Source organism: Colletes latitarsis, chromosome 3, assembly GCF_051014445.1.
Source record: "Colletes latitarsis isolate SP2378_abdomen chromosome 3, iyColLati1, whole genome shotgun sequence".
Classification (NCBI taxonomy): Eukaryota; Metazoa; Arthropoda; class Insecta; order Hymenoptera; family Colletidae; genus Colletes; species Colletes latitarsis.
Window position 1 is genome coordinate 38,074,960 of NC_135136.1, and position 16,889 is coordinate 38,091,848.

The following is a 16,889-nucleotide window of genomic DNA, read 5'->3' on the forward strand; positions in this document are numbered from 1 at the left end:
ACGAAACTTTCCTTTTAAGAATCTTTTACTGTACATCGAATGGACACTGCAAAGTTTTCTCCATGAGTACTAAAAATTAGAGAACACTGTTCCAAGTCACAAAAATCGTCCATTTAGAGATCTTAAAACGAAGGTCGTTGAGACATACAAAACCGGATGTAAATTCAGGAAAACGGAAAAATTCAAAACACGATAATTAATTGTGCCATCGTGTTTGGACGTGGACAGGTACAGGCGAGAACTCTCCGCGGCCCCCTTTGACTTGCTAATTCGAAATTGAAATTGCACGGACATCGAGCGAAAAAAAGAGCATTGTTGGCTTTTGTTCGGAGAAATTTCATCGGCGGGAAACGTATTGTCTGGTCCGTTCCGTCACGCTTCGCCGGTGTCCATCGATTCACGCTTTTGTCGCGCGGTCGAAACCTCGCGGTATGAACTAAAATGATTAATTGAATATTGGTACATCGCGATGCGAGGGAGCAATCGATCCCCGGCGTCAATGTAACACCCCCATTTTTCGGTCGCACAAGTGGACGAAACGGAAGGGGAAAAGGAGGGTGGACCAGCGGCATATCGAGTAGTTATCCATGATAGAGGACGTGATTGTGCTTGTTGGTTAAGGAGTGGGGGGCGTATTCTCGCATAATGGACCGTGTACGTTAAAGTTTCCAAGAATCAAACTTTTTCGAGACGATCGCTGGAATGCTTGACGTACTTTTCCTGCTCCGAACGGTGCGCGAGTAATCTGGCCAACTTCTGCCAACGATATAACGTTTATTTATTTGCTAAGTATATTAACAATTACAGTACTGTCCTTGCGATCAAACTAGAACCGTCAGAATTCGCGTGGACAGGTTTGAACGAGACTTTGTTGCGATGGACGCGAGGCAGTTAACGAACTCCGAGTTCACTAACAAGGTTTATCGAACGCAACAACTTTAACATTCAATGTAACTAGCATTTAGTATCAAGTTCGACTGACACAGTGACTGGTATGAATGCATTCGGTTTTATAGGAATAGAACAATGTTTAGGAAAACATTTATTTAATGTTTATGCTCACAGCTATGCAAGTATTTGTCAACGGCAATTGGAAAATTGGTCGGTGGATCGTTTCGAAGCGACGAACAGTTTCCACGGGACGTTAGGTTTTCGGGTCGTGGGGGCATGCACGCGTGCAAAATGTTTATTCACGAGAAATGGAAAAAGTCAGTGGCGTAAGTTGTCGCGCGTAGTCGTTTGGAATGTTTGCCTCCGGAAATAAACGTTTTATTAAACCGGCTGGATATTCCGGACGAGAATTTTTTTATTCGACCGAGCATAAAATCCCGAAGTGTCCCGGGCGTGTAAACTATAAAGCTAACAGATCGTCCGTGTCATCTGCGCCAGATGACAAATACTACCGGCAAGAAATGGACGAGTGGCTCCATATATCACTTAGATAATTATATTATGCCGCTTCTGGTGCGTATTTATAGTCGTCTCGTTGGTCGCGACACGCAGGACACAGAACGCTGTGTTCACCCTATCTGCTCTCATCCGGTTCCTCGCGGTACCTAGGGAGATAACAGTAGTGGGCTGCGCCGCGAAGGGGTAAAATATTAAATTGTCCGTCATTTATACCCTTCATTCGCCCCGGCCATTGCCAGGAAACGCAGATGCTTTCGGGACGATAGTATATTTTTTTTTTTCGACGAAGCGCTTTCCACTTTTATCTCGCTCGTCTATCGCCGGAGGGTTGAACAATTAACTGCATTTATTACCGTGATTCGCGTTTAACTCGGGCGATTTTTCACTTTCCGAAGCACGGAATAATTTAAAACCCAACCGACGAAGGTCCCTTTGATGCTGAATCGCAATCGTCGCGTTATATTGTTATTGTGATAACGACGAATTAAATCTGGAGTTAACGTTAACGTTAAAATCTTTAGATACTCTGAAAGGTGAGCTGTTATTCTGCATGAATTAATGGTCCACGTGCGCCATACTGATGCATTTCCTGGTCTTCTTTATTTCCACGCCATTACATCTTACTTAATTCCCCACAATGGGGGCGGATTGTTATTATTTCGACGGTATTTCCAAAGGTAATTTACCCCTTTCGCGTTATTGTTTCCGAGCTAGTTCAAGAAGTCTGCATTATAAGGTAGTTCTATACGAGTTGAATAAAGCGTGCTGTTAGTTGTTCCGCCGTGAAGGAGGCCACTATGCAACCCGTTCGTTCTCGAGAATGCATTTAACGTGGTTGTAATCACGCACCATGCCCACGAGTGCATATTAATTCGTAAATCGTCGCGGCCGTCCGAGAGTCGAGAGACGCCGGTTGAAGCCATCGAGTACGAGTCGTTGTATACTCTTCTCGACGTGACTTTGAGCTCTCTCGATGGGTATCGTCGAGTGCGCGAGAACGTTTCCTTCGACGATGTCGAGTGTTTCATGGGTTGCGTAACATCGAATTGTTAGGCTGCGCGGGCAAACATCGATCGCGAGCGCGTTTTCCTTCGTCCTTTCGCGGAAAACTTGCCTCCTCCGGACGACTTGACTCGCCTTCCGAGGGCAACTTAACGAGGAAACTTTAAGGTTAAATCGTGGCAGTATTGCTCCTTCAGCGTCCCGCTTAACGGCGAAACTGCATGGTACTGGTTAAGCATAGTAAGAAAGAACGAGGAGAAAAGCGAAGGAAGCACGGACCCGAGAAAAATGCTTTCTCGCCAAATGTCTAGTGCGTTTTGAAATTATAAAGAGGAAAGGAATTGGATCGACGGTTCGGGACTTCGAACGACCATTCTGTCGGCCCGAAACGTTCGAGACGTCGATGGATTTCATCTTCCCGAGCCTAATATTCGTAAATGGCTGCCGGCTAGGTTTCAACTGGCTCGATAAATATAGATGTTCTCGACTACGTTCAATTTATTCTCAACTACCATCAATTTAAAATTTAAAATAACACGAGAACGAAACGCGGAGGTACGATGGAATCTCTCGTTCGCTGGACGTTGCCCGTAATATTTTGCATGTATTTCGACGATTATTAATAAATTCGTTTTATAGAGTACATAGTCATCTCGCAAGGATCTCGTCAAAGAATTCCGATTCCATAGACGATCCGCTAATTCGTTCGCGCCGCAGATAGATTTTTAATTGCAATTAGCGTGCGTTGGGCCGGTTTAACGACGCGATTATTTCGATATTAGTATCGTTATAAACGAATTAATAATTAAATCACAATCAGCAACACTGGGCGCGGGCGCGATCCCTCGGATGAAAGCGTTCCTGCGGATTGCCCGCGTAATACACACGTTCGTTTCGGTATTTCAGTCATTAGTTTTTAATTATCTCGATCGCGTGGTCGCGTACAAATAACGTAGCTATACAAATTGAGAGGGAACGCGTGCGTCGGTCAGGATACACGATGATGGCAGAGAGAATGAACAGAGAGGGGCACAGAACGAGGCGCTAGTCGAGTAAATAAATTTGTCGAACTCTCGTCGCGCGGTGCTCGTTATGGAAAGCATTCGAAGTATGCGGTTCAATGAGGCTACGAGGGGGCGAGCGGATATATATCGCTTCGTATAACGCTTCGCGACGACCTGTATCTACGTGTGAACGTGGTTATAATCGCGACGGGAACAACTATCCACGTGCTTTTCTACCCCTGTCAGTTTTCTCTCAACCCCCGTATCTTTGTACAGGGCACAAATTATCCGCTTTTAAATCGCACGATTGTAACGAAGCCTTTCCTTTTACTGTTTAACGACACACGTTTACCGTTCCCGACGCGACGGAATGTTTGCTCGCGTTGTGCGTTGGCATTTAAAGTAGAATACTTCGCGCCGTGGAAACGAGAGTAATTTCTTTTTCACGGAGCGGATGTTATCTTAATTGAAAGCCGGAATGAATTATGTTTCGCGCGGGATGACTCGTAACGAGCATAGGGGATGATTTGCGGTAGAAAGAAAAATGTGAATTTTAAATTATAGAATAATATTTGATCGCGCGAGGCTTTGGATTTCTGGAAAAACAGTTTTGAAAATTCGCGGGATTAATTAGTTGTTTGCGTAGGCGAAATGTATGAATTTGCGGGGGAATTTAGTTCTGAAGCGGGAACTTTACTTTTGAACTTTTGTTTTACCAATCGACGATATGTCGAATTTACTAGGGGAACGAGGTGGTAGGATCCTTAAACGCTGATATAAATATTATTTAATTTAGCTTGCTATGCTGCATTCGTGTGTCTCGTTTCGTATTCCAGTGGTGGGTTGCTTGTATAATCGACGGTCTACTATACTTCGACCATACCCTTCAATCTTCCATAACTCGGAAATCACGCTATGTAACGTTTTTTGCTCGTTTTCGCGTGTAGATTTACTTTCCAAAGTACTGTCGTGCGTTTATCAATCGCTGCTGTCACCCCTTGTCACCCGTTTGCAAAAAACCATAGAAGTCGCGACAGGTAGATACTCCATCGTCAGAAGAAACATATTCAGCAAAATAATCGAACCTCGTGTTTTTTTTTTAAAAAAAAGGCAGATCGAAAACTTATTATATTCTTAAAAACAAACGCATACGCATTCTACGTTCTGAGAATGAAAATCTTTCAAACGTTGCACGTGTTTAAAAATTAATGTTTCCTAAACATGAGTATGGTGTATCACCTGTCCTGCCATTTCGCCACTTGTTACGGCGCAGTCAGTAGAAATTTATATTGCACGAGCGTATCAAGACAATGGATTATAGCTTCCACTCGTGGCACTTAAAATAATTTCAATTCCAGCGACGACGTAGACTTCTCGAGTTGCATGGACAATTAAGATCCGGCTGAGGGCGATATTCGCCCGGGCGTTTCTTCGAGATAAATCTCCCTTTTAATCCGAATCCGACGCTTCGGCGCTTTCCTTCGCTTCCTCTTAGCGCGGATATCCCGCCGCGGTTGATGAATATTACAGGGGAAGAGGGAAGAGCCCGTCGTCTAATGAGTAGATCGTGCGGCCAACCGTCAACCCTGAGCACGTATGAAAGGATTCAGGTCTTCGCGCGAACAGAGTCAGGTTATGGGACGTTGGTGTGCGTGCACGCAAAATCTCTTGGCGCGTTAGTCGAGACGTTTCACCAACAGCTATTTCTGCGGACGTCGTTCCGATGAATTTGTCAAATTCGAGCAATTAACGACCTCCATCCGCGTCTGTAATTACTGTTCGGCGCATACGTGTGCCGATAACACGCACGTTTTATATACGACAGAGCCGGCCAAAATCAATATCGCGATAAAGGAACGAGAATGGGACTTCGACGGAATACAATACTCGTCCGCGTTTTATAGTTTAAGCTTGAACCCTAAACAATGCGTCTTGCTATTGGTTTTACTCCATTATTAGAAGAGAAGCTTCTTCCTATTTCCATCTCCATTAATCGTCGTTCGTTCCGTGTCTTTAGAAATATCGGTCTTTGTTGTTTACTTACTAAAATTTCGTTTGTAACGTATTGTTCGAGTAACCGTGCGCCTATCGCTGGTCAGAATCCGTCTTGGACGATTTTTCTCGGTCAGGAAACTAGTCGACCGCGAATTACGAAGGTTCGCGGTCGATAACGTTGGACGGGTGTTTAATGAGTCGTCCGCGTGGCTTACTCGCAGCTTCAGGGGTACACGGCGGAAAAGATCCCGGGGATTCACACGTTTGTCTGTGCACGCGCGTGTGAAATCTCTGCTTGTTAGTAGAACCGTTTCGCCGGCAGTCGTTCGCCGCGGATGCCGGGTTAACGTGAATTTAGCTGGATCAGAGCGGCATCCAAACTCGGCGTACCATCAAGAGAGCGAGCTCGAACGGTTCGACGCGTCTTCTGGTCGATGGGTAGAAGTCGGAGCGAGCGATGGTGGGTGCAGCCGGTGGGAATTTATCGCTCACCTAGGTAGGAGGATGACAATTAGCCTGGAGCACCCTTGGAACAGTGAGCGCCGTTTTAACGAGACCATGCCGTTTACGAGTCGAGTTTGAAGTCGGTCGGGTTTCATGCTTCTCGAAGGAACTAATTAGATAAGGGTTGCTCGCTTCGGGCGTCATTCGTTTCCTTCGACTCGATTTCTCTGTCCTCCGTTTGTCTTTCCATCGTTTTCGCCCGACTTTTCCAAACAACATCCCCCTACCATCAGTCGTCAGCATCGCGTGTGTCTCGAGCCGCGATTAATTCCGACAATTTCCGCTGTCCGACGAACGTTGTAAGCAACAGATACGCGACTACCTGAATATATAAATTATATTAATCTATTTTCAACAAAAGCGATCGCTTATGCACGCAGAGTGATTCATTACCTACAAAATGATATATAATGCGTACCGTCGTACCGCAACAAAGAGGCAAAAATAATTAAGGAACGATAATGACACCACGACCGTCTGCTAGACCGTTGATGAATGGACGTAACTGCTCCGACCGTCTCCCGAACGGCTGCGACGGCAATAGGTAGAACAGGTTTCTCACAGCATTCTTTTCCATCCCTTGTACGGATTCAATCTTGGACGCGAGTGTCCAGCGTCGACTTGAAACATTATCCAGAAAGGAAGACGCCAAAGCCGTATCACAGCTCAATTCTGGTTTCAAAATTCCATCGAAGAGACGAGGTAGTTAAAAGCAATCCACATCTCGAAGACAGTATCAATACTGGTATTAATATTCGAAATGCGTTGAGGATAGCTGGTCGAATGTGTTAATAAACCGGATCTGTCTTCGATAAATTATCATCCGTTTAGAAATCTGGTTGCCCCCTGTCTTCCTCTTACCGACGACGCTGACTTTTACATCCTGCAAGAAGTAATTGCAATAAGTTAATTGGATGTTGGAACGTGTTTTAAAGGAAGAGATAAGCAGTTATTCATTGATGTAATTTTCATTCACCGGTGCAACCGTGCAATTTGATATTCTTCGAGAATTGGAAATAGATCGAGTTTCCTTTACAATTGAGAATCATTATCTTATAAAAATTTTGAGTCAAAGACACTAATAGCCACTAGTCATTGTTCACCACCGCTTCGATATTATGTTTCTTCAACACGTTCTCTGTTCATCAGATTTTCATGACGTATGACATATACGTCAACAGATAATTTCATTCAAAATCCATTTATGTGTTGTAAAACACACGTTCGAGTTAATGTCAGTGACACGAAAGCATTCGTATGTCGCAACGATACGTGCCAACTCGGATACAGGATGTGAACAGTGAACGTGTTAAAATGCTTACACCAAACGAATGCCGAATATTTCCAAACTTAAAAGTAATGTTGCTATCATTGCTATGAGTGTTGTAAAATAATAAGCACATTTTTCTTCAAAAACAATTCTGATTTGAATCTTCGAATTAAATTTACGTTGCTCTCGTGCTTCTCGAAGGGGTTAATTCGATAAGGGTTGCCCGCTTCGGGCGTCATTGCTTTCCTTCGGCTCGGTTTCTCCGTCTTTCTCTAGTCTTTCGGTCGTTTCCAGCCGAGTTTTCCAAACAACGTACGAGTCGTCTGCCTCGCGTGTGTCTCGGCGCGCGGTTTACTCCAGGCAACTTACGCCCCTCGCTTTCGAAACTCGTCGTTCCCGCGGCGCGAATTAAATTGTGACCTGTATTTCGACCGCTTCTCTTTTTTCTCGTTCTCCACTTCCGTCTGCACCAGCTTAATTCGCGCTAAAAGTGGAGCTGTGACGCGCTGTGCCGGAGGAAAATAGGAAAACAATATAACGGGACCGTTCCGCGAAAGAAAAATGAACGACGCGAGGAACTTTTGTCAAAAGTTCGCGGTGTATTTTTAATTTTCTGGATGCTCGCGAATAATCGAGTTTTGAACGGATTTTGTACAGACTCTGTTTTACAAATATCTACGTTTGTAACGTGGAAACGCGAGGCCATCGATCTCGCGGTGATTTTTTTCAACGATGCGCCTTTTACGTCGAACTCCGTTTCGCTCGGTATCTATTTAAATGGGTACACGGTCAGTTCCACGCAAAACACGTGTACACGCGAAACAATGCAACGAGATAGCCTGGACGTATGTCTGTTCTTCGTTGAGCTCACGGTAGCCGCGATATACCATTCCGATTATAGTACGTTACCGCCTTCCTTAACGAGGCCAGCTACGGACTAATCTCGCCGCTCTCCCGCAACTATGCCATTGACTCGCACGGAAAGCAAACGTACAGATTGCTTTTCATCGGCCCCCTTTCGCTTTCTACTCGCGTGCAACGGTCCCGTGAACGGCCTCTGGTCGCGCGTGGTTCGCCCCGGGAACTTTATTTCTTCCGTTTCTTCTATCATCGCATCGTCCGTTGCTTCTCGTTCGCTCGTCGACGTTTCTTCCCGTTCCACGACATTAGCCCTCGCGTTTTCTTCGACCCTTCCACGCGCTATTTGTCTCTCAAATAAATCACCGTTCATTTTCTCGCGTTTCCCGCGTCCGTCTTCCGCGCGCGTTTCCAGAGCTCCCGGAGCCCGCCTATCGGATACGGGCGAAATAAAAAAAATGAACTTCTTATCTGACTCTCTAACCCTTCGTACGATTTAATCACAAGCAATTTTTCGAACGTATATTATTAAATTTGTTTTAGGAATAATTTGTTCAATATTCGTCTCGTAGATGGTAATGTACAAGTACCTTGGACTTTTCAGGGCTAAACGAACGTGAATGTAAACCATGTTTTAGTCATAGATCTTTGCCAAGTTGTTAATCTATTCATACGTCACGGTCGAGCGTTTCGTTCCGTATCTCTTTAAAGATCTCTCGAGGAGTCTTACAGTATTTAAATAAGAATGCGTTATGGTCTGCGTTGTAAGAAACCTTAAGTACGTGGTTAACCCGTAAGTGAGCATATTTATAACTATTGTCCAGAGTTGGAAAGATGATTAGTGTCACCACTCAATCCCCACATACAAATATATGCCTAGAATGTGTAATTAATCCACTACGATGTTTTCTTTCTGTTTCAGGTAAGTCAACTTAACAACACAGCCGAACCCAGAAGTGGATGAATAAATTTCTCATTAGAGGTATCTATCATTCTGACTTAGCGTAAGAAATAAATACTGGTGTTCGATTCTACGATTTTTGGCACGTAAGGGGCGCCAACGCGGGTTTTTCGGTGGCGCAATTTCTGCTCCCTGACTCAAACGGTGGGTTGCTTTGACGGGCAGCGAGATCGAAACCGATTGCAGGTGAAAGGGAGTGTCGCTGACAATCGAACGATTCGATCGGCCAAGCGATCTTGAGGAGTGTTGATTCAGGTTATGTGAGAAATTCTTGGAAATACCTCGATGGCGAACGTTGCCCCGTGGGCGGCGACTGTTCTCGTTTAGAAAAATGGACAGTGGGAAGGTGTAATTTTCTCACGTTCCTGATCGGTGCTTCGATGGCAGTATTTCCAAGATATACCTCGTCAATCGATTGATTTCCTCCATCATTCCTAAGCAGCCGACGTTGTCTGCGTTATAAATTTTAGACATTGTCTTTCCTTTCTCATCGAATCTCACATATTTTTCGAGTAGAATTTAGACTATAGACTAAATTTACGGTCTAATAGAATTTCTCTTCGATCTTCATCCATTTTTAGACTTTCGTGTCATTGGTCGTATATTTCTAATGTTCCATCTTTTCTTCTTTATATTTAGATTCTACAAAATCTGCATTTTACATGCAATGTTCTCCCTTCGCAACAACGACGGTCGACGTGTTATTAGTAACTTGCAAGTTTCGTTACCAAAATATATCCCGATGAATCTTTTACGCGTGCAGTTGTTATCACGAAAAACAAATTTCTGGGCTTGCGCGCGAGTACGAAAGTGTTTGTCTTGGAGTGTCAAGACGATCTGTTCGGCGAATCTATTTCCAGCTCGAGTTACACTCCCTTCGCGCGATATAACCGCGTTATAAATATTCATCGAATACGACAAAGTCTTTAAGGATATCCAGGAAAGCTACGAAACGCGAAGAACAAGAATTCCCAGCGATACGAGCTTCTGCTCGGTTCCGGTTTCTGACGCGACGAAGGATATCGTAAATAGTCGGACGAATGGCTTTCGGTATTCCTGCTGCTTCATCCTGTGAAACCTAATCGAGACGCACACTGCCGCGAGGAATAGTGCCTCCGTTCGCGCCACTCTCGGATACCATAAATACGTGGCCACGGTCTTAAAGGAGGGGGGACGAGATATACTCCCACGTGCTATTGCTGCTGTACTCGCGGCGATCCTCCAACGTGGGCAGATGCCAACTTGCACGACAACGGTTCCGACGACGCGAAAGACGACGGAGACGAGGACGAAGCTCGAGAAGAAGAAGAAGAAGAAGAAGAAAAAGTGGAAGAAAAGTGGAAGGAGAAACTGTGACGCAAGATGGAGTCGGCGAGCTTGCTGGACGAGCTTGTCTACATAAACGTCGCTCGTTTCTTCCTTCGTGCCCTCGTATACATGTCCCCGATTTTCTGAGCAGCTTCCGAGAGTACGTGTGTCGAGCCGGTTACACCAACGAGATGCGAGGGCGTGTATCCTCGGAGCCGAGATGCGTGTGGCCTGCCACTATTCGCGTCTGGAATTCGAATCCAGTCGCGCAGCTGTCCGTACGTCTTTCCCGAATGCGGCGACCGGGGATCGCCGGTTACAGAGCCGTCCGGGACCGTGTTTTTTTTTTGTTTTTCTAAACGTGTCCATTCGTGGAACGGAGAACCCCGAGGAACAGCGACGCCGTTCATGACAAATTTCTCTGGTCTTTTTCTCCGCGCGAGATCCGTCGAACGTCGAGGAACGTCTTGATCAAATATTATTCCGTTCTCCGGCTCGGTATAAAATTATTCTGCCGGGGAAACACGATTGGATGGAAAAGGTTGGCCGAGAGTCTCTCTTCGTGCTTCCTTGTCATTGTCTCCGGAGACGTCGGAAGCAGAAACTTGACGCGCTTTACGGATGGCAAATGTACAGCGTGAAATATGGCACCGCGCCCTAAGGGATTCAAACGTAATGAGAATGATATGGTCCTCCGATGGCAGCTCATCGTCGCTGTCTCTAGCGTTCGCCGTCAAAAGCGAGAACCGTTTACGCGGGAGGTAGCTATTTCTTTTCGCCATTTCGTCGTGTGTTTTTCGCGCGGCCTTCCATATCCTCCGCAAATCGTTCTGGTACGTGGGACGCGCGCCACGACACGTTTTCGAGACGTGTTCTCGTGGAAATACGTGCCACCCGTTACTCCCGCGCGACGAATCGGACACGAGGGTTACAGCTGCTTGACAATCCTTCTTCGTCGTGCTGCTCGATGGCACTCGGATGTTTGAACCGGCGGAAAACGCCCTGCACAACGGCAGATGCGCTTTCGACGATCCTTGCTTCGACGCGTGACGCGTGCCTTTTCTTCACCAGAGGGTGTGTCGAATTTTCTATGCGAATTAGGGGGAAATTATGTCTACATCTGTGCTAGGCATCGAGAAATTACCGTACACCTTTCGTGTAATTTTATTCGGGAGCTAAATATAGTTTTGATTAGACAAGGTTTGAGCAAGAAACGGTCTGGGTTAATATCTAAATTCATACGGTATATTTATTTTCAACAAAAGTGATTAATAGAATGATCTATTACCTACAAAACGATACGTCAATTTCATAATAAAGAGGCAAAAATAATTAAGATATGATAATGATACTAGGACCTTCTGTCAGACTGTTGATGAATGGATCTAAACTACTCCGACCACCTTTCAGACTCTTGATGCCAAGAGGTTAAACAGGTTTCCCACATTATTCTTGTTCATCCCCTGCATGGATTCAATCTTGGATGCAGGTATTTAGTGCTGACTTGTAATATTATCAAGGAAGATCGGAACTTAATTTTGATTACAAAATTCCATCAAAGAGACGAGTCTTGGAGGCAGCTCGAACGATGAGAATGACATTTTGAATGCTTTAGGAACAGATTGTATTAAATATGTTAAACCGGTTCTGTCTCCACTAAATTACCATCTGTTTAGAAGGTTGAATAGCCTCTCTTCTATCGGCGAGGCTGATCGGAGCTGAAGGGAGCGACATCGAGAAGTCATCCATCGATGTCACTCCCTTCTGTCTTGTCACGATAGATTTTAGCACATCTTAAATTTCCTCGTCGACAGCTTATATTGCGTAATTATATTTTTAATTGAAATCTTGGAATGAAATTTAGGGACTATAATTATTTGTCTAAACTTCCATAAGACTCAAACGTAACATTGTATACCACAGTCAGAAACCAGACAGCTTTATGCAGTAGTTTTCTCAGAAATTTGCTTATGATCAGATCATAACTTGGGGCTTTATTTGATTTCGGTTTATGGACTTGAAATTTAATCTCGACAGGAGAAATAGCTTTACTGCTTGTCGCCAGTTGACACGGAGCGTTCATAAAGTCTTCTGTATCATATTCAGCGGTATTTATAACCAAGGTACTGGGTAAATAGATCTGCTATTTCCACATCCGATCTAGTTCAGCTTTCACGTTTCTTTTAAATATTTGTACCTTTGCAAATGTAATGACATCCTTCACGATTTAACTAGTTAAAGTGGCTTTCCAGTCATTAGATCTCACGATATTTGCAATTTAGCTCTTACGTGCCACTTACCCACAACGAGTCGCTAATATTTAGGTGGCCCGGTTTCTCAACGATTTCACCGCTCGTAGATCATCATCCTCGATCTCCAGACGACCCAGTCGCCGAAAAGTGTACATCGAAAAAATTCATCGCGGAGATAGTTGTTCGAATCAGGGATTAGAAAACTTATTAAAAAGTTGGCCGGGCAAGAATGCATGGAAGCTAACGGAGCAATAAAAACTTGGACCGATAAGAACTCTTCCCTAGTTTTATAACAAGAAATCCGCAATTCCTGCAGCGACCCAATATTCTCCTCGCTCTCGCGTAAATATTGGCGAAAGTGTCGAGGAACCGATGAGGCCGTCGAAACTTTTAATCGGTTTCGAAAGACGATGCAGCGTACAGGTGATGCTCGTCAAACGATACCGCTTCCGGCCGCCTCTGGTCTTCTCAAGACTCTCGTTCTCGTTCCACTTCCGCGAACTGGAGAGAGAATATCGGGTGCCATTCGTTTCCGGATGTCCCGGCGAGAAACGTTCACGTTTACGGAAAAACTGGGCTCAATTTTTGGCCCAGTTAACGGCTCGCAATCCGCGTTCGTCGCACGGAATTCGAGGCACGTCGAGATTCGCTCAGGAATTCATTGCGGGCGCAGGGGATACAGCTGTCCGATCGCAGCCCTTCGCAATGCGATGGTACCGCGGAACGCGGATATTCGAGCTTACGCGAAGGGGAATCCGCACGGTTCGATACGCGTCCGGCTTATTGACTTCCGGTGACGTGGGAATATCTCATGGGCGCGCATTACCTGCTAGTTGCACGGAATCTCGATCATCGCGGGACGAGGTTCGCGTCCCTGTCCCGAGCAACCAATTTCGATCGAGAAACGAATGGAAAAATGCCCCTCGTTCGCGATAACTTTGGCGAATAATAACGCGGTAGAAATAGAGACGAACGAGCCGACTAAGCGGAATGAATGTCGGTGATTACAAAAACAGACAGACTGCGTGGCGTTCATCCGAAGATAAAACAATAAATCATATCTCACTCGGGGCCGAGCAACGCGGATTCTTTATTCTAACGAGAGAGGCAAATATTTCCGGTTCGCTGGTCGATTAATTTAATCACAACAATCGTCCTCTCCGCGATTCCATTCTTTGGAAACTCTTTCCACGAACATCGGTCCCGTATCAGGAGTGTTTATTGCGATGGAGGGTCTCGCGCCCTCCCATGCAATTTGAACGTAATTGCACGATTTATAGGTTTAATAATCTCTCGCGTTACACTGCCTACCGGGCTTGATATTAATTTTAATCATTTTTCGCGTGGAACTTGTATGGCTACAACCACTTTGCAGGCTTTTTCCCTGAACGTTATTATCCTCACGTAGGGGGCACGCTTTCTCGTGCACGATGCATGTGCACTTAAATAATTTTCATGCACTTCCAACGGCTTTTAATTGCGCAAAAGTAATCTTTATCGTCCGGCCGTGCTTCCACAATTATCTTGGAGCTTTAATAAACGAAAGGTTAGTCGGAAGAAAGGTTTCTCGCCCGAGGACGACGAAGCGTTAATTAATATCGCTCAATCGGAGCTTCTGTTCCCGCGTCTCGTCAAGAATTCCTCGTCGACGCCGGACGAGCAGAACTTTACAATTGATCGCGCTGAATTACACCGTTCCCTCGCTAATTATGTTACTTTTATTTTCCACCTATCTCCAATGCCGGCTCCCTTTTATTACAATTAACAGCATTGCCGCCGCGCGCAGACGGTCCTTGCCGAGCAATGCTTTCCTTGTTCTCACAGACTACGCAGCTTTCCCTGTAACATAATTCCTATCGCGATATAAACGGTCGCTGAACACTGTTATTAAGTGGCTCGTTAGTATTAGAAGTGTATTCAAATCGTTGCGATACGTACGGCCTCGTTGCTAATTTAATTTACCGTGCGAACGAACCTGCCTCGTAAATTAGATTCCGCGGTCGATCGATAACGTTAAGAGTCAAATTATTTAATCGGGCAATAAGTCCGAACTTTTTAACAAGCTTATCTGGTTTATCACTTTCTCACGAATGTCATTCGCAGAAAACACGTATAGGAAATGTAGCTGTTTTTAATTGACAAAGGGAAAAAGAAAAGTTACTCCCGTAAGGAGAATATGAACGCCTGACTAAAATGTCTGACCCAGGACTGGCAGATTCTCTTAGAATTCATTCTTCTTTCTACATACCTTTTCTCGTATCCCCTGCAGTAAACGAAGTTTACCGTTCACACATCGTTGGTTTTCTGCAATGGAAACTTTGAATGCAAAAATGAAATGCAATAAAATATAAATATACGCGTATATACTCGAGGATCCATTGTATTCTCGTAAATAAATGAACGTTTCGCCCGGTTCTTCTACAATCGACCCGGTCTCGGTTATAGTCTAGCATTATTTGCCCTAATACACGACTCTGCGCAGAAAAGGATCGCTAATATCAATCGAAAGTCGCATGTAGCAAAGGACGAAACGGCAATTGGGCTAAATTGACGGTTGTCTCCGAGAATTAATACGCTTGGACGGTGCACACAATGCGTGCACTTTCACGTGGCAAAGGTCGATCAAACGTGGTCCCTCGATGATCATAGACGATTGAACGCGCAACGAAGAAAAGGTTTTATGCTAATTCTTGGCGTCGAGCCCACTCGTTGCCGCGACCGAGCATTGTCCGCTAATAATCGCTCGACTACGAGCTCTCTCAGCCCACTGGCTGCCTAACCCGCCGGAGCATAATAATTATTTCGCGAATACGCGGTTAGAAAATTACCGAGTAGACGGTCGGCTGTTGTTCATCGCGCGGAGAGACAAAGGCGAAGACGCGCGCAAACGGGAACGTTGATGGTACTTCGCTGGCGTTCTTAGAAACGCGTCTGGACGATGCGCAAAGTCTCTCGTTCGCCACTTTATCGCTCGGTGTCTCAAAATTTTTACGTCCCCGGCTTCGACATGGTAATTCTTAACCACTTCGACACGACCCTCGTCGCGTCTTCTCGCTCGTCTTTAGCTCGACGACTTCTGGAGGTCTCGACCCAACGCGTTTCTAGCAATTAGCGTTGTTCTGCGTTCCAACGGCGAGTGCATCCAGACAGTTAGCCTGTAACCGTTTGATCCGATGATCACGAACGCGTTATACATCTACGGACGGCTATAAATCCAAGGGACTTAGTCTGAGTATTACCAGTCCTCCACATCGGTGATCTATAAACGAAGGGTTAATTCGAGTATTAGAAGACTGATGCATAGACTGAAAGAGCAATTCGAATACATGATTATTTTGAACGATGGAAAGTATTATGAACATTTTTTTAACTATCACGGTTTCGTATTACGGATGAGCCGCTCTAATTGCACACGATGTTTCAACATTTTTCGAATTGCCAGGTCCGTTCCTTGTTACTTCGGTTACAACTACTTCATTAGCATATAAATTGTTACGTTACTTTGAAAATTAGGAAAACAAGAAACGTAAATTCAGTCGGACTCCGTTATAACGAGCACCGAGGGACTAACGAAATTTCCTCGTTGTAAACACAACTCATATCAGGGAGCTCATGTCCTATATTATTCATTTTTCAGCACCTTGATAGGAAGATAAATTTTAAAAATGAAAAAAACCCGAAGGATGCTCGTGTTTGTTTAACACTTTTATTATTTCTGGATTCTTTTTCTGGGCCCTCTTTAGAAACTAAATTGAAATTTAAAATAGAAAAGCATCGTGATAAATGTTACAAATTCATCTACTGCGAGAATGATAAAATTGAAGTCCCAACGGGAACCTCGAACGATACCGGAAGTCATCTTAAGGTAGAAACGGTAAATCCGTAACGAGTCAGAGTCTTGTCGATGTAAAAGTCGCAGTGCAATTACAGCTGTCGGAGGGTGGGGGTTAATTATAAATATTCAAAGTACGTTATCGAATCGGCAGCGTCGTTCCCGGAGGGTAATAATTATTTCACGGCGATGAGCCGAAGAAATTGCGAAACGAAGAACTCGAGGAAAGATAAAGATGAGCCAGTGGCGCGACGAGGACCGATGATATTACTCGGACGACGTTCATTGAAATACCGCCACGAGCCGGAGAGGAGACTTATTTTCCTTCTTTTCTCTTTGGCTCGCCGTTGGTGCGTCTTTGTGCCGCGGCCTTCTTCGCGAGTAGCTTAATTTGTAAGTCTATCTCGCTGCTTTCAACGAATATTTTTACGATTTCATCGTGAATTTAAGCCCCGGGCTCATCCGCGTTTCCGTTATTTCTACTCTTTGAATT

At 44.9% G+C, this 16,889-nt stretch overlaps 1 protein-coding gene across 3 annotated transcripts in view; it reads left to right on the top strand.

Annotated features, from left to right (window-relative positions):
- The window catches only part of Olf413 (DBH like monooxygenase olf413), a 239,843-nt gene that overhangs the window by 30,184 nt on the left and 192,770 nt on the right, over positions 1-16,889 (top strand). Inside the window, exon 1 of one of the 3 annotated variants that reach the window (XM_076762427.1) lies at positions 8,983-9,025. The exons of the other annotated variants lie outside the window; for them this stretch is intronic. The gene's annotated coding sequence lies outside the window, so the exon portion shown is untranslated. Of the gene's footprint in view, positions 1-8,982; positions 9,026-16,889 lie in introns of those variants that run through there. 3 annotated transcript variants of the gene reach the window in all.